Here is a 23,515-nt window from a genome sequence, read left to right as displayed (position 1 = left end):
TTGTTTGGGCCTTTCTGCAGCTGTGTGTGCTGTGTTCATCCAGGGATTCCTTCTTCCCGTGCCTTCCATGCTTCACTCTCCCATGGGAAGACTGCTCAGCCTGGTCTCAGACTGCAGCCTTGGCACATGGATCCCAGCTCAGCTTCACAGATGGGCCTTGAGATCCTTGGGTGTTGCTGCTGTGCTGCTCAGCCCCCTGCCAGCCTCTGGGCAGCAGTGTGCTTCCCAAACCTGCACAGGATACTCTGCTTTCCATGCTAAAATGCTGGCTGACATTCTAAACTTCCAGCAAAACAGGCAAAGGGTCCAAATGCACTTAAAAATATTTTCCTAGGTTACTCACTTTGCGTTCCAGCTCATATATTTTTGGGAATGTACCACATGGCACTCCATCTCCAAGACAAACCATGTGCCTGCAGAGAAACTCTGTTCTGCTTCACTAATGCAGTGCCAGGTCCTGCCCTTGAGCAACAGCAGCTCCCTAACCTGCCACTCTTTCACCTCCCTGGTATCTGGGCTACACCCGGGACTGAAATGCCAACTGGCAAATACAATTTCTAAGGAGCTTAAGCAAGACCTACATTTAACAATGATTTGGTAAGGAAAAGATCCGTGCCCAGCTTATTTTTGGAGGAGCCCAATTCTAACTAAAAGCAGTGTCACACTGCCATGGGTGTCACTGAGCTCAGTGAGCAGGACACCATCCCTGCTCACCATCTGAATTAACAGGCAACAACTACAGGGCTGATTAAGCAAGAATATTGCAAAGGTCTTTGAATTGTTTCACATTACATGGACCAGAGCCCATGAAGACATTGAACCATGTGCTCCCCTGTGCAGGACAGTCTGAGAAGTTTTAGAGAGGGGACACCTGGAATATAAACCAATATGAGAAATTTCTCCAATGAAAATGATGCAAATCTTCATTTTTGTAAGAGCCTTTTCTGGTTATGGCTCTTTCAAACAGCTTTGTAGCATTTCCCTTAATAAGCTGTTCCACCAAAAGTAAATGAAATAAGCAGTGGCTGTTGCCAGCAGTCATGATATTCACATGCTGTTCCATGTCCCCTTCACGTCCAGTGGCACCACTCTGAAGCAGCACCTGTGTCATCCAGTGTCAGAGCTTGCACAGCTCCAACGAAACCACAGAGCCATTTTGATCACAGGGAAGGACACGTGCAGATTAAGCTGATGCTTTCAATGCAAAGATGCTTTCACCTATACTGAGGCACCTGCTTCCACCACCCCTGTAGTTCAGGAGGTCCCGGCACACACAGGTCAGGGTTCTTCAAAGTTTTGGCTGGATGTTTGTCCAAACCAAAACATCTGTAGCTCTTCATCAGCACTTGACATTATCATCATCACAGCACCCACTGCAGCTTCTCCCCATACCATCTCCTCTGTCCCTCTCTCCCCTCCTTGCAGCTCTCAGCTGTGCAGAGCCCTTGCTCTGCAGTGGCCTCAGCTGCCCCACACACATCCCAAGAGCAGAGAAACGCTCTCTGCAGCACCAAAGACTCTTCTTAAGCAGCTTATGATGAAATCTGACTGCTTTCCACCAGATCCTCCAGCTTCCCCTGCAGCTTTACTTTCAAGCTTGTTTCTGCTTCATTTCAGCCATGCTTCCTGGTGACCCATGGTGTGTTTGTACATTTTAAGTGAAAAAAATGAACCAAAGGTGAATACACACTGTACTGAGCAAGGTAAAGTGTTCCAGGGCAAAGTGAAGTGGAAAGCTGTTTAAATGAGATTTTAACAATGATTTTTATGATTGAGCAGCATATTTCAATTTACTGAAATTTAATGCTGGTTTTGCATTTTATTGGTCTTATTGGAAAAGTTGCATTTTCACTGGTTACCAAACATTAAATTGCAGTGTTCAAGGCCAGGTTGGATGGGACTTGGAGCAACTTGATCTAGTGGAAGGTATCCCTGACTGTGTCAGGGGAGTTGGAACTGATGATTTTTAAGGCCCCTTCCAACACAAACCGTTCTATAATATAACCATTACACACAACTGAGTCTTTTTGCTGTCTTGGAGGAACAACCATTTAAGTTATTGTACAGCTAACCAAGCAATTAGTCAGACCTCAGTTTTTGTATTTTGTAATGCAATTTTGATTGATATTTTTAGTGTAAGGTGATACTGGGATGAAAGAAAAATATTGAGATCAAATGCAAAAGAAAAAATTTGTACAGTAACTTGCATTGAAATTTTTTGTGCTCACTCATATAGATAAATTGTACAACCTAAACCCAAAGTAATAACATATATTCACCAGTGAAGAAATAGCATCAACTAGTTTTGGTAACATCTCTTGGCAAATGCAGTGTAATGTAGTGCAGTCTGGATAAACCAAACTTAAAAATCATCACAGACATGTGCAAAGCTCAGGAAGAGGAAACAGTCCTGCTCCTCAGCAGACAAGAAGACACAAATGGGTTCAGCTCATTCAGGTCATGAACAGCCTTTCACTGCCCTCTGTGTGTACATACAGCAAAACCACTTCCAGTGTCTTCACACAGCAAACCCAACCTTTCCGCCTTACTTCATTCAAACTTGGATAAATGGATTTTGGCCATCAGAAAGTTGTATACTTGCAGGCAAAAGCTGATCAACATCTCCAATTCCAAGTTACACACCATGGTGGACATAGGAGAGACCCTAAGTTTTATCACAGTAAATACATACATATTGTTTAGTATTGGCTATTGAATATAAGAATACCAATGTACACAGGAGTCAGTCTCAGGATGCAGTTCTGCTATTTTCATCTGCTCCAGCTATAAACTGCTTGCAAAAGGGTCATTCATGAGACTGACATAAATCTTAAGAATACATTTAAATCATATGAAAACCAAATTGCTAAGTAAGATTTTTATTATTTGCTTTTTGCCCCTTTTTTCTCATAAAAGAAATTTTCCCTTTCTGCATGTAGCACTGCTTCTTGAGCTTCCCAGAGCAAGCTCTTTCAGTTTGGCCCACCCTGTGTCATCCGAAAGACAACCTCCAGTATCAGTGCCACTACTTCAAATCCACTGCAACTGCTGGACAGCTCTCCCATCATTTCCAGTCCAGGGATTCACTTCCAAGCAGAAAACACCTTTGTGTGTGTCAGGCTGAATTGCATGCCCCTCCTGAGGCAGCTGGACCAGAGAGACAGCTCTGGTTAAAACCAGTAACAGATACAGCACAACTCAGAGACAATTGAGGAGGAAATTTCACTATTCATTTCATACAATTGTGGGTTGCTGCCAAAAGGGATGCTCCATCCTCCATCCCTATGCCAGCCAGAACTTCCTTCCTGTCCTTCCCCTGCACCAGGCCAATGATTATGCAATAACATGGCAAATCAGATCCACTTACTCCCTCCCTCAAGTGTATTTTCCAAGACTAACTTTCATTTGGATCAGTGAAGTGACTGATGAAAAGGCTCCTTCAGTTCCTTGTTTGCCACCTTTTTTCTAAATGTGTCAACTATAAAGACCTTGGTTTGAGTTTGGTTGTAAGAAACCAAGTGTTTGGCAGCGTTGTCTCCTCATCCTCAGCTGAATCAGAGAGCAGACACCACACGTGCTCATGACGCTGCCAGATGATGTGGAGGGACCTGCACTTGGCCTCTAATCCATTTAGATAGAGAGTATACAGAATATAAAACAGAACTCTGAGTTGCCTTGTTGTAAGGTATTATTTCAGAATATAGAGGAATTAACATTACACCTCACAGTCTCAGAAAAGAAACATCAGACCCTCCAGCTCTCTGCTCTGCTCCCTCCCCTTGCAGCTGGGACCCAAACCCTGCCTCAGGCCCTGTCTGCAATGCTTGACTGTAACACAAGCAGATTTAATGCAGACGTTTTGTCAGGCTGCCTATCTGCTGGTTTAGTGAGCTGGAGGAGCCAATCAGACAATCACATGAACAGCAGAACAGGCTCGTGTAAGGAGGACCAGACATGTAATGAGCTCTGGAGTCATCTCCAACTCCCACAGTCTGAGCTGAGGAGCATGTACAGCAGAGTAGGCAAACACACAAGTAAAGCAGTGAACTCCCTACAGTCGCCACGGTGCTCCCTGGATACAGGTGGCCAGGGCTACAAAGGAACACCCAAATACACATCAGCATGGACATTCATGCTGCAAGTTCCTGAAATGGACAGGAGCCCTTTGATAAAACAGGTAATAATGTCTTATTTCAGAGAGGGTAGAAATATCCCTGGAAGTGTCCATGGCAAGGCTGGACAGGCCTTGGAGCAATCTGGTGTAGTGGAAGGTGCCCAGGTGGAATGAGATATCTGAGGTCCCTTCCAACTGCAGTCAGTCTGTGGTTCTGTGGTGCAGCAATGAACCAGATTTTCTTTCAGCCACTGTGAGCATCCTCCCTTAGGAATCAGGGAGCAGTTTGCAAACACCTGCATGAACACAATGGGGAGATAGGACAGAAAACACCAGCTGCTTAAGCAGCGCATCACTCATAAGAATGACTTCTGTTTAAAGTCAGGTATAAAACTACACATAAAGTAGATACCTACAATACCACTGGAAGGCAGTTGATGCTTCCCACAGAATTAGGAATGCCTTTCTGAGAGTGGCTGGCGGCCAGGGGAGGATGGCACTCTGTACCAAGTATGCGTCCACAGATTTCAGCTCTGTCAGGTGAGGCCTAAGGAGGAATCTCTGGCCTGCTTACTGGGTTCCATGTGCACCCAAATCCAGCTTGCTCTCCACAGATTCCAGGGGCTGTTCTTGGCTCTGGCTGCTTGTGAGTTTAGATTTTCCTGCCTGTTACTGCCCGAGATCTGCCAATGTCTAACAGACACTTAAAGGTGCCTCCTGCCCTGGTGAGATTCTGTCCCTCCAAATCTAAGCCCTGTTGGCATTTTAGGCAGGAAAGAACTTCTGCTTCCCTTTTGCTCCATCCGTCCTTCCCTCCCTTTCCCCATCCACCCCCACACTGATTCATGTGTGAGTGGTCAAAATCATAAGCCAAAACTATTGTTTGAAATGGACAGGGGTAAACACCTTATATTAAGAAAAGAAGAGTTTTTAGAAAGGTAGGCTGAATCTGCATAGTTTTTGCTTATTTTTGGTTACAAGTAATAATTTCTTTTTTCCTTACCCAAACTTCTCCAAACCAAAGTCCATGGTTTAAATCAACTCAGAGCTTTGTTGTCATTAAGAAATAACAGTGTAAAGTTGAGGTGTTCCTATTAAGAGAAATACAGTTTCATATACCTGGGATACAACAAAAATACTCACAACTTTAAGACAGCTTCACATCACTTATCTGACAATGCAAACCCACGATCCCACAGCCACTCCAAATAGGACATACAGTTATTGTAAACAGCCCCCTGAAGATGTTAAAACACAAAGATTTTACTTCTTTCAAAACTAAATGAAGATCTCAATACACGAGATTTCGTTCTGATACTCTAGTTTTGAATGAAGCTGAACCAGCACATGTGTTTCACTTTTAACCCCTCCTGGTTTAGAAAGACTGGATTACAGCAAATTAATTCCCGATTTTGTTTCATAGAATCCAGCATCAGACAAGGACAGGCCAAACCAAAGCAACAGCGAAGGAACAAGCTGACTACACCAAAGTCTAAGACTAATTCCCCAGTAAGAATTCCTTCAGAGGAAGTTTCTTGGCAGCCTGTTGGCAGCTTGTGCCACAGGGGAGAGTGGCACGGCAGGAACACGGCGGGGCTCCCCGGCACAGCACCCCACTGCAGCTGCAGGGGCTGGAGGGCTGGAAGGGATTTCTGGAGGAGAGATTACTCCTCTCCAAGCAGGAGTAATTTCAAAGCTGGATCCAGTTGCTCAGGGTCTTACAGATGTGAAAATCTCTAAGGATGTAGATTTAGCATTACACATCACTCTCATTGCAAAAATAGTTTCCTTTTATCCAATGGGAATTTCCCTTCCTGCCAGTGGAAGACAGATGTATAAACAATGAGATTTTTAACTTGAAAATATCACAGAGCAGAGTAAAAAAAGAAAAATTAATATCCATAAATACGTGTGGCTGCTACAGACAAACGTAAGAGCTATTTAAAAATTCCCTTTCTAAAACTGCCTAATAAAGAACAAGGAGTCAAGTCAGATACTTCACAGTAAAGGCAGAGATGAAGCAGAAATTCACCTCCTGGTAGGTTTTTTAGGGAAGATGTTAACGTGTCAAAATAACAGGTTTAATACTGAACTGATTGCCAACTCTGAAACATGTTCAATACTTTCCAGAAAAAGAACACATGAAGAACTGCTCAGGCTCTGAATAGTGCAAGATGCATGTCCTAGTTCAGCAGGTGGGACCAGCTATCACTGTGTGGGGGTGATCAAAGCTGTGTATTCTACCCCCTCTATTCATTCCCCAAGGTCAATGGGCCATTAGCAGCAGCTGCCCAGGGAGTCATTGGCACCTTCACACCCAGCCTGAGGGGGCAGAGCTGCTGGGCCATCAACAGTTCAACACCCCCTGGCTCCCAGAGTTAACCACCCATTGTGTGAGTCCCGGCCCAGGGGGAGGGACTGGGTGCTCCCTGAGGGTACCTAAGTGATGAGTAAGAAGACCGCGAACTTCTCATCGGATCCAGAGGAGCAGCAGGACCTCAACAAGAGGAGATCACTGGTCTCAGCCAGACTACAGCCCTTGCCTGCACCAACAGGTTTCTCACTTCTTTTTGGCTTTGGACTTGGGGGGAACCACGCGGGTCTCAGCACCAGGGCTAACAAACCCCATTGGGTTTGTGCCCCAGGGCACTGGGTTATACTGCTGGGTTTTGTGAGTTGAAAGCAATTTCTCTTTGTGTCACTGTACTTATTGTAATATTATTATTAAATTTTAGACTCTGACTTATAATCTCTCTCGTGGTGAGTTCATTTTCCCTGCTGGTTCCCCTTTAAACCAGCACAATGCAGTGTCAGAGTTCAAGGCAAATGCCTGGGACATGGCAGCGTACCTGGTGATAACTCCCTCTGCCTGTGCAGCCACGTGTGCTCCAGACAGTGCCTGTCTCTCTCAGGTCCTGCAGAGGGTTCCTGGCTGTGCACTGGGATACTGTTGCTCCTGGAGAACACAGAGGTTATTTATCCTCAGGTTTTGTGCTGCAGAAAACACAGTAAGGCAGCCTCGCCCCGGAAATCCAGCCTGGTGCCTCCCTCCTTCCCTGACAGTCACAAAAATAATCAAGAGCTTGACCTGTTATACCCAGAGTACTTTCCCCCAATATTATAAGACAAAACCATGCACTATAAATAATGTGCTCTGTATCCAAGACTGGCTCTTTCTGACAGCCCATTGGAACAATTTGCATGTGCTGTCCAGAGAAGCCCTTCCCAACAAAAGGCTCCTGGCAAATGGCAAGAGGTGGAACACCAGCCCTGACCCCACAAACAGCCTGTGGCCAACACCTTCTCCAAGGGCAGGCCAGCTTGCCAACACTCACACGGAGAGAAATTATCAAGTATTTTTACTCAGTTTAGTACTTCCTTTCTATAACATTACCTGCACATTTCTCCCATATTAACCTTTGAGCAGAATTTAGTTTAACGACACTGTTGATTCAGGCACCTCAGAAATAAAATTAGTGTCCTGGTTACTTCCAGATTGATTTTATTCACTCCAACATTACTCTTTTTCCCTCCCTCTCTGAGCTTAATTTGGAAAATGACAGATATTTTGCCTACCCCAGGTCCAGCACTGCAATGTTGTAACAGTGGTACCTCAAAAACCCCCAGAAGACATTTAAAGTGTTCTGGACAGCCATACTGTAAGATGTAATTAAGACAGTATTAGTCAGGTGAATTGTGGTGCTACCAGGTGCCAAATCCAACAGTAAAAACTATCCTGTTAGTTTAAGCCACCATCAGAGAAACCAAGAGTGGATTCTCTTTCTAGGCTGTTACACAGCGATTCCAGGGAGTGAGTTTTAGCTGAGTCGTGGTGAGGTCTGAGAGCACCCACAGAACACAGCCCACTTAGTCATCTGTGAAACCTCACTAATCCAATTACTCTGGATCATAATAGCACTTTCAAAGTAAAATGATAACAACCCACCCTACCAAAAACACTTCCTCAGCAGCTCCAGAGCCTGATCCATCCTGGGCACAGCCAAGCCCTGCTCAGCAGTGAGGTCCTCGAGGCCACAGGCTCACCCTGCAGTCAGCAGTGACCTCGGGCAGCTCAGCAGCACCACCAGGCCCCACCACTCCTCTCTTTCAAACTCCAAACATCTCAAAGATCTGCAGATTGAGGTCATAGCTTTCATTTAACGAGCTGGAAATAATGTCATGCTTCTGTGACCAGATGTCATTCTGCAGGTCAGAAGCAGATGTTAAACACAGCCAAAAGGCACAGTTCTCCCAAGCAGTCTGTGAGCCGAAGTTAGTGATGTGTCTCTTCACAATTCAGTAAAGAAATATTTTGCAAGGTGCACTGAATTGACCTAAAATGGCAAGAAATTAATTCTGGCAATAAATATGAAAACACAACAAAGTACAAGTAATAAACCACAAACAAACAGTACTTGTACACTGGAACTATGTCTGATTTCCATGAATGCAAAACCTCCTGCTTTTCTGGAGCAATCTCAAATTGGTTTTTCATTGTTTTACTCTTTCTGATAAAGATCAAGCTGCATGTCCTACCAAAGCATAAGAGAATGGCACCATCCCAACTCAGTGTCAAAGAGGGTGCATTAGCTCTTGCTGTCATGGAAGTTGAGAACTGCAATCACAACCTCAAAACACCAGACACAAGGCCAGGCTGGACGTTCTGAGCTGCAGGAACCGCACTTGACCTTACCAGGTCATTCCACGTAAACACTTTGTCAAGATATTGCACTGATTTTCCCAAAGAAAAGTGGTCAGGGGCTGTTTTAGCCTACCAGGCTGCATCTCCCTACTCTACCATTCAAAAGGATTTCTCTTGTGAACGGAGCTCTAGAGCTAAGCTTTCAAAGCCCCATGAACAGCATTCTGATGAAGTGTTAACTGCAGAATAAATCAGCTTAAATCCAGGGAATTGTTCCAACAGATTAAAAACTCTATGCCATAGAGAAAGGAGGAGGTCCTGCTCCCACTTTAGAAATATCTGACTTCGTTTTGAGCCTGCCACCCACTATTGCCATTTGGTGGGCTTAGTCCTTCTATTGATAGAGCCTGACAAAGGGGCTCAGGTGTGCTCCGTGCTGCTCAGACTGCAGCTCCCATCAGGCTTCCTCCAAAGGGCCTTTGTGGAACCCAAGAGTGTTATCTATTTATCATTCTTTACAAGGAACTCACTGCACACCCTTGATCATTCACACCAACCTTTTCAGGACCTCTGGCAGTCTCCCTGGGTGTCAGAGGGTGATGGGACCCCTGCTTGTGCAGCACCCACCCCAGGGCACACACCAGGGGGTTTCCTACATTGATCACTATTACTTTTCAACAAGCATCTGACCTCCAGTTTGCTCTTCCAAACGCTGAGGTAATATCTTGATAGAACTGCCTATTACAGGCCCCAATTTCCACTCTGACTGGAAGAGCCAATTCAGAGCTCAGTGCTGTACACATACAGTGGGGGCTGTTCTCCAGCTCCATTGCTTCACTATGCTGAATTATCACTCAGTGACACAGGATTTTTCCATGTTTCCTCAGAGCTAACTCTTCCATTTACTATAATGTGTTTGCTGATAAAAATAAATTTGCCACCTCTCTTCCACTTCTTTTTCTAACTTTGACTTCACTTTTGGCTTCTACATCATTCTCTCTGGCAATGGCTAATATTGTGAAAACACTGTATAAAAGAAACCTTCCATCTGTCTGATTTATAGCTAAACTGTTCCTGGATGTCCTAACAGGCCTCATGGTCTCAGAAATGCCAGTTATTATTCTTCACTCACCTTCTATGCCAGTCACCCTTTCATAAACCTTTATTACTTCCTTTTGTCCTCCCAGTAGCTTCTTTTCGAGGTGCAAAGTCCTGAACTGTTTAACGTCTCCTCCTCTCCCCTCATTCCATGCCTTTGCTCTCTTGTCTTTGCCAGATGATGCTGATAAAGAGCTCCAATGCAGATTATTCCTATGATTTTACTGCTCTATAGGCCTATTTTTCATGCTTCCTCAGAGAGATATAGCAGAGTTTTTCTTTAGAAATGTGTCTTAATGCTGCCACAAATCTTAATGAATGTGCAGGCAACCTTCTACACCATGCCCTGCTTCCCTCACCACTCCAGAGTTGGGAATTTCATTTTTAAAAAACTGTTACATAATTTTAAATCTGCAATGCTGGTATGCTTCCCCCTCGACCTCAAGTTGACCCCAACTTTTATTTTTTTAATTAGCCCTTCTATGTACATTTGCTCCATTTGTGTATGAAGTGGGCAAAGCCAGTCCCTGGGAGCTACAAAGTGTCCCTCTGTGCAGCAGGGAAATCCTGCACTCCTGTCCTTGTCCAAGAGCTTCTCCCAAAGGAAGGCCACTGGGGGTATCAGCACAGGCTCAGGTGTTCACTTCTTCACAAAACAATGTGTTAATCTGATTTAGTTGCATAAATTCATCCTGATCTCGTTTTAGGCCATATTCTTGGCTTCTTATGTTGATATTATTCAACACAGTGAAGTCAGAGGACATCAGTTTCTTTGGTTTGTCTGAACCTTCTGTCTAGCACAGGATAACGATTTTTTTCTCAGTAATTCCTTCACCAAACCAGACATGCTGGGAGTGAGTGGTCCTGTTTCTCTTGGCATCTTTGAGTCAGCATGGAATACCTTCTCATTTAATGAAGGGACTGGCACTTCCCACAGCAGCCTGATACACTGGCACCTGATACACTCCTGTTAAATATTCATCTCAGGTAGAGTGTAAACGTTTTGGTTGTCCTTCAAATGAAACTGTAATCAGGGGAGAAACCAAGAGAGAGGTAAGAGCTCCAAGGCTCCTTCCCCTGTAATGCCTGTTTGGACTAAGGGACAGCCCTCCCTGCACCACCCCTGTCCTGTGGGCAGACTGAAAGCCGTTTGCTGTTATTTATTACGCAATCACCAGTAGTAAAAGTCATTGCTCTTCAACCAGCCACGGCATGAGAGACAAAGCACAGCAGTGGCTCAACCAAGCCCCACCCCAGGCCAGTGGTGATGGCCATCCCCACATGGTGTTGATGCAGGTGCCCAGAGGAAGAAGTGTCAGTTTGAGATGTGACTGCTCATCCCTTAAAATGGGAAATACGAAGGCATGCCAGGAAAACAAGGGTGGAACTTTCTAGCAGCAGCCCAGAAATCACTGCAGGCCGTGTCTGTTTGGCCAGATAAGAGGAACAGATCCCCTCCTGTTGCAGGTGCCTCAGCAGCTCGGTCAGCAGAGCCCCAGGCAGACCTGCAGGGCACACCTGTCTCTGGGGCACACAGGGGCTTGAACCATGAATCTGTGACCAAGGGCACGGAACAAGGCCCTGGGTTCATGGAAAGGTGAGTACCAGTCTTGAAAGCTGAGACCCCAGACTATGGAAAGCAACCTGGAATCTTTGTTGCTCAGAAGTCCTGGTTTTCTTAAAAACACAAAAGAAAATCTGAGTCTAGTAACTTATGTTAAGACAAAAATACTTCAGACTTCACTAAAGAAAATGTTTCAAGATCAGGATTTAAACTCTGTGAGCCTTTCCTTATTGAAAGTTTTGACAATACAAAGATTGTATTTGCTTAAGTTATTTCTAGGCCAACAATGTGACTGATGAGGGCTTCTACATGAGCATTTCATTTTAATGTGGAGACATGGCAAAAATAGCAGCATAAATGCTGTATTTGCAATCAGTCCATGGCCCAGAACAGCACTTGAAGGCTAGAGATCTGAGGAAACATTAATACATCACATCAAAAGAATCAAACTACAGAAAAGCAAGCTGTCTGCATTACACTTCTCAGTTCAGGCAACTAATGCTCAGGTAGCAAATTAAGCTTTCTGGTGCAAGGTGTGTCAGGCCATTTCAATCGTTTTCCCCCAACAACTACTGCCTACCAATGAGAGAAAGTACAGACTCATATTCTGGAGACCTCCCAAAAGGGCTGAATAATACTTGCCTAACAATTCTTATTTTATGAAAATGAACTACTGGCAGTATTTCTCCTATATATAAGTCATAAATTCATATTCCTATTCTACGATGAACTTCTTCAAATGTTACTATACCATACAGTGACTTTATCTGATTTCTTATTTCTTCCTTTTTTGGTTTTAAAGACAGCACAGGCTTCTCTGCCTTACTGTTTTATTGCTTTCCTTGTCAAGAAATTCCTGTCTTTAATAAAGAAGAATGAAACATTTAAAGTCAAGGGGGAAAAAGTAGTTTTTTGTAAGGCCCAAGGAAAAACCTCCATCATTTCTCTACTACTGACGACAAAAGATAATATAATGCTCAGTGAATGCCTCCTCCCTCCGTCTGAGAAATCCTCTGCAACACAATTTCCAAAGCTGGCATTGGAAGGCTGCCTTGTGCTTGTCTTGCAACCTCAATAAAACAATTCTTAAACACGATAAAAATGAGCTGGAGGCCCTTTGCCCAGCCCAAAGCAGTCCCTGAGCACGGCTGGGTGGAGCAGCCTGGTGTCCGTGCCCAGGTCTGCCTGAGCCCCAGGTACAGCACACTGGGCTCCCTGCACAGCCCCAGGGACAGCAGCCCCAGGGACAGCCCACTGGGCTCTCTGCACAGCCCCAGGGACAGCAGCCCCAGGGACAGCACACTGGGCTCCCTGCACAGCCCCAGGGACAGCACACTGGGCTCCCTGCACAGCCCCAGGGACAGCACACTGGGCTCCCTGCACAGCCCCAGGGACAGCCCACTGGGCTCCCTGCACAGCCCCAGGGACAGCCCACTGGGCTCCCTGCACAGCCCCAGGGACAGCAGCCCCAGGGACAGCACACTGGGCTCCCTGCACAGCCCCAGGGACAGCAGCCCCAGGGACAGCACACTGGGCTCCCTGCACGGCCCCAGGGACAGCACACTGGGCTCCCTGCACAGCCCCAGGGACAGCCCACTGGGCTCCCTGCACAGCCCCAGGGACAGCAGCCCCAGGGACAGCCCACTGGGCTCTCTGCACAGCCCCAGGGACAGCCCACTGGGCTCCCTGCACAGCCCCAGGGACAGCAGCCCCAGGGACAGCACACTGGGCTCCCTGCACAGCCCCAGGGACAGCAGCCCCAGGGACAGCACACTGGGCTCCCTGCACGGCCCCAGGGACAGCACACTGGGCTCCCTGCACAGCCCCAGGGACAGCACACTGGGCTCCCCGCACAGCCCCAGGGACAGCACACTGGGCTCCCTGCACAGCCCCAGGGACAGCACACTGGGCTCCCTGCACGGCCCCAGGGACAGCACACTGGGCTCCCTGCACGGCCCCAGGGACAGCACACTGGGCTCCCCGCACAGCCCCAGGGACAGCACACTGGGCTCCCCGCACAGCCCCAGGGACAGCACACTGGGCTCCCTGCACGGCCCCAGGGACAGCACACTGGGCTCCCTGCACGGCCCCAGGGACAGCAGCCCCAGGGACAGCCCACTGGGCTCCGGGTCCCTTCCCAAAGGCACCTGCTGCTCCACCTCACACCACTGCACACACTCATCTGCCCTCCACTGCAGAATTCCTACAGGAATTCTGCTCCCCTCGGGATAGCACAGTTAATAATCACAAAATGAGCGGATGACAGACTTCTTGGAAGTCTTTAGGGGTCACTGCACTGCCAAGAAAAACAATGTTCAGTGAGGAAATAGCACTTTCTAACACCTAAAACCACCGCCAAAAATGGAATGCATTCATGTGGAACAGGCAGAGGACCCCTCCTGAGAAACCAACTGGTGAGCTCTGCAAATCGTTTTAAAGGCATTTTTATACTCTTGTGAGTGGCAGCTTACATATAATTTAGTGGCCTTGAATTACCCTTGGAAAGACTTTATTTAGGCAATTACTACCAAGCATAACAATAAAAGCCATTGCTCACAGTGCAAGCTCTGTCACTGCCCGAAGGGCCTGAGGGGTTCATTGTACCAGTGGAGCTTCTGGAGTGCACACAGGACCAGGCAGCCCTGGCACTGACACTGCTGTTTCCCAGATTTCCAAAAACTGCTCAAATACCTGGAAGACAGCACTGTCAGGCTACCTAAAATCTGGAAATCGTTGCCAACATTCCTATGCATTTACAAACAACTCATGAAGACAACATGGAAGTACATGTCACACAAAATGTGTCAATTCATGAACAGGAAACAAAACAAACGAAAACCCCAAAACAGCAAAAAAAACCCATCTAATAAGAAGGGTGTAAGGAGTCTCCATCACTGCCCCAGAATGACCATCTCTGGCCAGAGGGACCAGAAAGGTGGCATGACACAAAGGTTGGAAAAGACCTACCAAGATCACTGCGTCCAACAATTTAAATTCTAAAAAAATCTTCCATTTACCACCCAAAGTATAGATATACCAGAAAACAAGAATTTTTTTTTGGAGGGAGATGGTGTTCCTTATCCCTGCATCCTGTGCTCTCCAGGATGCCACCACAGAAGTTCAGAAGAACCAGGACTCCCTAAGAAAATCACCTCAGCAAAGGTCTCTCACTTCCCTGCGGGTCTGGGGTGTGAACTGGAACGCTGTCTGAGTGACAGGGAGTGCTGCAGGGCAGTCAATTACTTTCAAGGCAAGGAACATCTCTGAGTAACCATCACACATCTGAGAGGGCTCCCTCTGCCAGAGCACAGCCGCAGAAAAATCAGACACCAAGTACTGTCACAAAGCAGCACAGCCACAGATCCTCTGACCACTTGCAATACATTCAGGTAAGCACATATTCAAGTGCCATGAATAACCTCAGCTAAAGAACAACAAAATCAACATGGCTTTAAGTCTTTTTTTAGTGTGTTTTCCAGCTGCAAGGACCACACTTTGCAATGGCACATGAATAACCCTTTTGCATGTAGGAAACAGGAGAAATGCTGATTGACTCCAGGAGCTGTTCAGCCATGAGCTCCAAGTCCATTTAAAAACAGATAAAAATACAGAGATTCAGTGCCCAAAAGGTACTGAACACCCGCACTTTCCAGCCAGTGCAATGGTTCTGCTCAGTTTGGCCAAAAAAATTATTTTAAACCCTCACTCAGTTACAGCAAGACCCCTGGTACAGGAGTGCTCCCAGGCCGAGGTACAGCTGGGTCACTCCAGGGGGTGGAGAACATGGGGCTTTTCTTAGTGTGACACTGGGAAAAAACCAATTAAAATGACACTTAGGCAGAGACAACCTGAATTTCTTCATTAGCTCTCTTGTAGAGAGAAAGCCACAGGCCCCTCTGTGCTTTTGCATTCACCCTGCTGGCAATGTCCAACCCGTCTGAACCAGGACACTGTGTCAACACCTCACTGGTGCCAGGCCAGCGCCAGGCCAGTGCCGAGCAATGGCAGTGCAGAGCCCACGGCCCAGCCCTCGGGTCAGCCCCACCGCCCAGCCCCACGGCTCAGCCCCTCGGGTCAGCCTCACGGCCCAGCCCCACCGCCCAGCCCCTCGGGTCAGCCCCACCGCCCAGCCCCTCGGGTCAGCCCCACCGCCCAGCCCCTCGGGTCAACCTCACGGCCCAGCCCCACCGCCCAGCCCCTCGGGTCAGCCCCACGGCTCAGCCCCACCGCCCAGCCCCTCGGGTCAGCCCCACGGCTCAGCCCCACCGCCCAGCCCCTCGGGTCAGCCCCACGGCTCAGCCCCACTGCCCGGCCCTCGGGTAAGCCCCACCGCCCAGCCCCACCGCCCAGCCCCACTGCCCGGCCCTCGGGTCAGCCCCACCGCCCAGCCCCACCGCCCAGCCCCTTGGGTCAGCCCTACCGCCCAGCCCCACGGCCCGGCCCTCGGCTCAGCCCCACGGCTCAGCCCCACAGCTCAGCCCCTCGGGTCAGCCCCACGGCTCAGCCCCACCGCCCAGCCGTGTGGCCAACGTGGTGCCCCACACTGCCAAGGCACGCTGTGGTCAGGGACAACACCACAACCTGGCACTGCCAGCCAGCACGGGGGAGGGCTCACCAGGGACACATCCTAGCAGACAACCTTCTGAACAACAGCTCTTTCCTTCTGTTTCTGACACCCCCACAGCAGCAGCAGCTACAGCATCTGCATTAGACAGGTATTGTAAAATGCTGAAGAATAACACCCCTCCTCTGCAAGCCATGTCCTTGCTGTGGCCCCACAGTTCTGCTCCCAGACCCTGCCCTGCCCCACGGCCACCCTCACCTGTGCAGGGAGGGGACCCAGAGGCCACCCACAGTCAGGGGACCTGGCAAACTGCTCACTAGCCAAGTATGAATTGGCTGGAATACCTGATGGGTGTGCCGTCCACCTACTGTTAGAAATAAATGGGGGTTTCTAATAAGGAGTGTTTCTAATTAACTACTTATCAGGAAGGAATAGCTTTGTTCTGTGGCTGAGCTAATCCACGCACAATTTCTCACCAAGCCCTGTGCCTTTCTCTTCAACAGCCCATGGATAAAGCCCAACTGCATTGGAAAATGAGGGAAAAAATCTTCCCTGGCTCCTCTAAGCACCATATGATATGTATCTGATAAACTTTTTGCCCAGGTTGAAGTTAAAAATAAGTTGAATTTGCCACGAGGGCCATTTCGTTGATGAAAACCATGTCAGAATGAACTACATAAGCAAACCAGCAAAGGTAGAGTTCTCATACAGTGGTTAAAAATGCCTCTTTGCCAGCTGAGCAGCACGGGCTGGCTCAACACTGTTACCTTAGACCTCCACTAAGGCAGACAGGCCATGCAGCTCCTGAACTGGCAGCACAGACAAGCAGATTTAAACCACTCCCCAAGTCCCATCTACTACCATCTTGAAAATAAAGCAAATTCACATACAAGTCTCACTTTACTGGAAGGAAATACACCAATCCAAGTCATAGAACTATACCTTTATGCAAATCAAGATTTTCTTTCTGACTATGCAAAGGTAGAAACATGTACATAAACTTAAAAAAAACCCCAGGCCTTACTGGTTAAGTAACAAATTTCAAAACTACCACAGCCAAAAGAAACCACCAAAAACATACACACCTAACTTCAGTTCTCCACACAAACACAATCCAAAAAGCCCTGAGCAGAAAACTATTATGTGTGACAATTCAAATACAAATTTTCAAGAACAGTCCTGAAAAGTCAATTTAGCAAACAGAAATTTCATTAAAGATCTTTATCCTTTTTATTTAGGAAATTTAAATGTACACAGACCCCAAATAATTCTAGCATATACAAAACACTACAACAACACTGCTGTTGATACTACAAGGGTATCAATAGCAAAATTTGTGAATTTCCAGTTGCATATTTTTTAAATATTTATCATGCAATTGTTCCTAATAAATTCAAGTCCATATATAGGATAAAAAGTATTACTAGATCCCTATTAATTTACATAAATGCACTAAACCCCTCATCCTTATTCACTGTCTTTAAGGAATTCCAGATGTTAACCCAGGGTCAGACTGTCTTTCTGCCTCAGTACAGGGAGAGTGTCCAAGAAGCAGTCACAAAATCGACTGAATTAATACCTGGGTGTAATTAATACACCAAGTCATGCTAATCTAACTACAGTATGAAATACATGCCAACTTGAAATAAAAAGTGTGTGCACAGACACTTACATTGCCTCAGTCTAGACTGCAGTTCAGCCTGCAAGGTCGCAGTTTCCAGCAGCAGCAGCAAGCACGGAAAGATGCACTTATCTGACTGAATTGATTCTAATTAAATGCCCACATTTGTGCACTGCCAGTACAACAACACTGAATCAGCCTGAATTTATAATTGGCTGGGTTCGTTTCCAGTCAGATGTGTTTGCATACTGGGCTCACTGGAGTGCTGGAGGGGCAGCAGCACAGGCAGGGCCTGTCTGTGGGCAGCACTCACAGCAGAACTGCCACAGACACCCCCAGAGAGGGGCAACCCCAGGAAACCACCATGGGAAAGGCCCTGCCCAGCCTGACAGCCACCTGCAAACACCACGGAGGGCAGGTGCAAGCGGCCAGCGTTCCCAGGGAGGAAAACTGCCACGAGCCCTGGGCAGCACTGTATTCATCAACAGTCTGGAAAAAGGGGAAAGGAATAGAGTCAAAGCCTCCTGAGGATATCAGCTGTTCTGAGAGCAAAGAGAATCACAGACTCACGGACTATTCTGAGTTGGAAGGGACCCACAAGGATCATCGAGTCCAACTCTTAAGTCAATGGCCCACACAGGGGATTGAACCCATGACCTTGGCATTATTACACCCAAGTTTTAACCAAGGGCTGGAGATCTGCAAAAAAAACTCTCTGAGAGTGAACAATGGGGAAATAAAATAACTGATGAAATTCAGTGCAAATAAAGTAGTGGTCTGAAGATAAGTGGTCCTTATCTCACATATAGAGTGGTGTGCTCCAAACTGATCCTGAACATTCAGAAAATCTTGCTGGAGTCACAGCAGACTGAATAAAGCATCGGCTCAAAGCCATTCAAAATATGAAAAAATAAAGCTAACATTACAAAATGATTAGTAATAAAACCACCATATGAAGCTATAGAATGACTGCAGCTCAAATCCTGGATGCAGTGCCTGCTCCATCCTTTCAAGAGGACATAATGGAAGGGAAAATATTTTTTAAAAGGAAACAAAGTTTGAAAATATGAATAAGAATAATCAATCAGGCTACGGCTCTTCTGCCTGGAAACAGAGACTGCTGCAGTGCCGTATGATGGAAACCTCTAAAATCAGCAACTGAATGGAGAAGGTAAATCTAGATGAGTTGTTCACTGTGTCCAGCCACTACAACAGCTAAGAGACAGGAAACACAGCCAGCAGCTGTCAAGTTCAGAAGAAAACAAGCTGAGCTAGTCAGCTCCTGCAAGATGATTCCGTGCTCTGGAAGGTCTCCCCTGGTATGTGGCAGTGCCATACATTTAAACAGAGGGGAGACATGGGCTAGTTCACAGAAAAATGCATTAGGTGTGAACAAAATAAAAGCAACAACATGTAAACTCTTGACATCCTACAGCTGAGGAGAGACAACAGGCCCATCAAGCAAAGGTTTATATAATATATCCTGACCTTACTCTCTTCTCTTCTTGGACACTGTTAGGAAAGAAAAACTAGATGGTTCCACCTGACTATAGCTGTTCTTACACTGCAAAAAGCAAGTAGGTCTCCAGTACTCAGCCCTTCCTTGAACTCATTCCGCTTGCTTACCTGGCAAAAGATGATCTAGGGAGATGAGCACACAGAGGGGTTGGATTAGTGCTCTGATTTTTTAGCAAACTGAAATGGACCAGGAAAACCTTCAGCAAATGCTGAAGCTGGAGTCAGAGCAAGAACAGGCCCAGTCCTTTTGCACGCCAGCCAGTCATTAGATCAGTTTAGATGTAACATGCAGCTTCATCACCAAAATAGAGGTGAAAAGGAAGCAGCAGATTGCCTATCTCCTCTGTTCAAACACACAGGTAAAAGTCACAATTCCAGTTCTTGGGGGAGGGAAAAAAGGTGCCAGTTTCACATTTTTAATCCATCTGGTAATTACAAAGATAATCTGGTTTATATACGATTGAATAGTAAAGGTTATTTTAAAATTAAAAACTGCATTTATAACCTCTACTGTTTTTATACTATGTAAAATAAGGAGCACTCCTTTGGGGAACTGCCTCTGTTGTAAACCCAGAAACACACCCAAGCCTGGGAAGGACAATAGCCAATGAAAACAGGGCGATTCTTTCCATGCTGCCACAGCATCAATTGGATTACTGCAATAAACAGGGCTGTGTCAATCACAGAAGGGGATATGACCAGCTAGAAAACAGTGACTGATCAATAAGATAATTAAAAAGCCAGCAAGTTCCATTTATAGTTCAAAATTACAAGAACAGAGTGAAAGACCAAGTGAGGTTATTAAAGTCTCTCATCAGCTCTGGTTTGCACAGTAGAAGGCACAGTCATCCAGTCCTTTTCACAGCAGGACCAAATCACAACTGCTCTGCCTAATAACTGACCTGACTGGGCAGAATCCTGAGAATTCCCAGGGAAAAGCAATACAGCATTTTATTATTCCTCCCAAACCATATTCCCATGAAAATGAGACCAGTGAGGAGCACTGAGACACCTCCCAGGAACACTACACAGGGAAACAGTGGCAAACCCCTGCTCTGCTCTCATGGAACCATTGTGGGCCACACCAGGCCTCAATAATGACAAACAGCCTGAGCCAGCCCTGGGCAGTGCCCAGCAGGGGCTCAGCAGCACAGACATGGCTACTTGTGTCCCAGACACATCTGACATGATGAGCACAAAGGAAACCCAGCTCAGGGAGGGTTATGATGTTAACACTGCCTGTGGAAACTAAACCCAGGGTTTGGCTTCACCATTTTCCAGGAAGCAACAGTGCTGGCAATTCAACTGAGCTGTTGTTTGTGAGAATGACAATTAGGTAATTAAAAATTAAAATCCTTAGTCTCTTACACATGAAAACCAGGCTTCAAAAATCAAAGATTAATTGCTTTCTCCTTTTTAATTTTTGTACTTAGATTATACTATGACTGTAATTTTTTGTGCTTCTTACTGAAATACATATATATTACTACTTTGCTATAATGTTTACCTGGAGCATACAACAGATGAATGTTTAAGAAACGCTGCCCCAGAAACAACTTCAAGAAAATTTTGTGGTATATCTTTAGGGAACAAAAATACATGTCATACGTAATGAGGCCTCTGAAATCCAAGTGTGCCACTACCCGTCATACATGACCAATGTGAAATATAAGCTGCAAACACGAGCACTGCAGTGTTTCTGAAGGTGATCAGAGATTAGGAAAATACAAATCAAACACATTAGTTCAATTAATTCTTAACTTCAGATACAAACTTAATAGCTAGGAATGTAATTACAGCCTCCAATAATGTTGCTTCTGGAAGTTCTCTAGTTTCAATTGTATAACATTGTTTCCTTATCCCTGTGCAACATTCCAGCTTCTACATTCGCAACCATCTCTATACAAGCCAAATACAGCCCAGACCAAGCTGTTGCCCTCAAGGCAAGTTTCCATGCCTTGCGTGCCCCACACAATGTGTCAAAATTCCAAACAAATAAATGAAATTGGAACGGCTGCTGCCAGTCCTGAGCTCCCTTCACAATGCCCAGTCCAAAGGCCAACAATCCAGAGGAATCCTGGCGATCCTCTTGCATCTTCCGGAATCTGCCCCCACTTCACGGAGGGAGACACCTGGTAAGCTCTGCTCCCCCAGCCCAAGTAAATTGGCACCAGAAAACTTCCACACTCATTTTAAACTCAGCTCTTTGACTTTACATCCCCTTTTCACTGCAGACTGAGACACTGGCACTAAACAAGGTTTGACAGGCTCCAGATTTGTCAGACTGTTGTTTCCACAGGTTAGGCAATGCAAAAGCTGAAGCAATGAGCCCCCAGGTCCTGAACACGGGAGACTCACGAGCATGCCTGGCACAGGCAGCAGAGGATTCTTCACAGAACCAGGGAATGAGTTGGGAGGGACCTTAAAGCTGATCCAGATCCAACTGTCTGCTAGGACACCTTCCACTAGACCAGGTTACTCCAAGCCCTGTTCAGCCTGGCCTGAACACTTCCAGGAATGTGGCATTCTTCTCCGCTTGTAGCCCCCATCCTGTCATCACCTCAGTATTCAGGCACAAAAGCTCTTCTGGGTTTCCCAGATGCAGTTTCCCCTGAGCCTTACCAGACCTTTCCTATTCCTCAGAGCAATCTCGAGCATTACCAATCACCGGAGTCCTGCCAAAAGCTCACAGCCATCCACATGTCGGGATCACGCACCGCTTCCAAAGCAACCACGGGGCACCCCCGGCTCCCTCCCGGCAGCCACAGAGCCCGGGGCAGAGCCACGAGCCGGGCTGGGCTCGGCCTGCCCTGCGACATGTCCTCTGCCACCCTTTGTGACAAGGGCTTCTGACACGGGAGAGGAACCGGATTTTGCTACAAGGTTTTAAATTACTCCTTGTGACTTACATTAAATACAAAATTCTTATTGAATAGGAAAGAGACATTGACCTAATGCGATTATTCAATAAAAATTTTTACAAGCTGTTCCTTTGCCATTCATAGTCCGACAAGACCCGTTTGCGCTGTCTAAACTGAATCAAAGGAGAATTTTGAGATCTGAATACCAGGACGAACAGCTACAGCTGACAGCATCGCTATGTACACAGAGGAACCGGCCCCGCGATAACCACGGCGAGGGGCGGGGGATCTCCTCCCGGCCCCGGCCCTGTGCCGGCGGAGCGGGGAGGCGGCACCGGCCGCGGGACACAGAGCGGGACACAGGGCGGGACAGACGGGGGGACAAAGGGCGGGGCACACACGGCGCGGGGCACACACACGGCGCGGGGCGCACACACGGCGCGGGGCGCACACACGGCGCGGGGCGCACACACGGCGCGGGGCGCACACACGGCGCGGGGCGCACACACGGCGCGGGGCGCACACACGGCGCGGGGCGCACACACGGCGCGGGGCACACACACGGCGCGGGGCACACACACGGCGCGGGGCACACACACGGCGCGGGGCACACACACAGCGGGGCACACACACAGCGGGGCACCCGCAGGCGCGGCCACCGCCGAGCCGAGCCCGGCCCGCCGCCGCCGCGCGGCACCTGCGGGTCAGAGGCAGCGGCGCGTCCCGGGGCCGGGCCGGGGCTCTCTCACCGCACCGCGGCCGGGGGTCTCTCACCTGCACGGGGCCAGGCCGGGGCTCCTTCACCTGCACCGGGGCCGGGGCTCCCTCACCGCACCGCGGCCGGGGCTCCCTCACCTGCAACAGGGCCGGGGCTCCCTCACCGCACCGCGGCCGGGGGTCTCTCACCTGCACGGGGCCAGGCCGGGGATCTCTCACCTGCACCGGGGCCGGGGCTCCCTCACCTGCACCGGGGCCGGGGCTCCCTCACCTGCACCGGGGCCGGGGCTCCCTCACCTGCAACGGGGCCGGGGCTCCCTCACCTGCACCGGGGCCGGGGCTCCCTCACCTGCACCGGGGCCGGGGGTCTCTCACCTGTACGGGGCCAGGTCGGGGCTCTCTCACCGCACCGGGACCGGGGCCGAGGCCGGGCCCGGCTCTCCCGCTGCTCCGGCTCCACCGCACTCCGCCCGCCGCGGCACACACCGCTCTGCGCCTGCGCGGGGCCGCCCCTGTGCGGGGGGCGGCACCGAGAGCAACATGGCGCCTCCCGCCGCGGGGAGCGCCCCCTGCCGGCCGTGAGGGACTGAGGGGGGAGAGGAGTGAAGGGAGAGGGGGAAGTGTCGGGATTGAGGGGAGAGAGGGAAGTGCCAGGACTGAGGGGAGTGCGGGACGGAGGGGAGAGAGGAGTGAGGGGAGAGAGGCCAGAGAGGAGTGCGGGCAGTGCGGGCGGCGAGGGCTGCCCACGGCGTGCGGGCTCCCCGGCAGCGAGGGCTCTGCGGGCGGAGCCGGGCAGGCAGCGCAGGGCACACAGCC

The 23,515-nt window shown here is 48.3% G+C and overlaps 1 protein-coding gene across 2 annotated transcripts in view; it reads right to left on the bottom strand.

Annotated features, from left to right (window-relative positions):
• NDRG3 (NDRG family member 3) overlaps positions 1-23,198 on the bottom strand; it is a 68,100-nt gene extending 44,902 nt beyond the window's left edge. For both annotated transcript variants that reach the window (XM_071572674.1, XM_071572675.1), the window contains exons 1-2: positions 23,075-23,198; positions 6,964-7,070 (exon numbers count right to left, since the gene is read on the bottom strand). The gene's annotated coding sequence lies outside the window, so the exon portion shown is untranslated. The remainder of the gene's footprint in view (positions 1-6,963; positions 7,071-23,074) is intronic.
• Between the last annotated feature and the right edge of the window lie 317 nt (positions 23,199-23,515).

Source organism: Pithys albifrons, chromosome 18 (assembly GCF_047495875.1).
Source record: "Pithys albifrons albifrons isolate INPA30051 chromosome 18, PitAlb_v1, whole genome shotgun sequence".
NCBI classification, from domain to species: Eukaryota; Metazoa; Chordata; class Aves; order Passeriformes; family Thamnophilidae; genus Pithys; species Pithys albifrons.
Note: the sequence above shows the minus strand (reverse complement) of the source record. Positions and strands in the feature narration are given on the sequence as shown.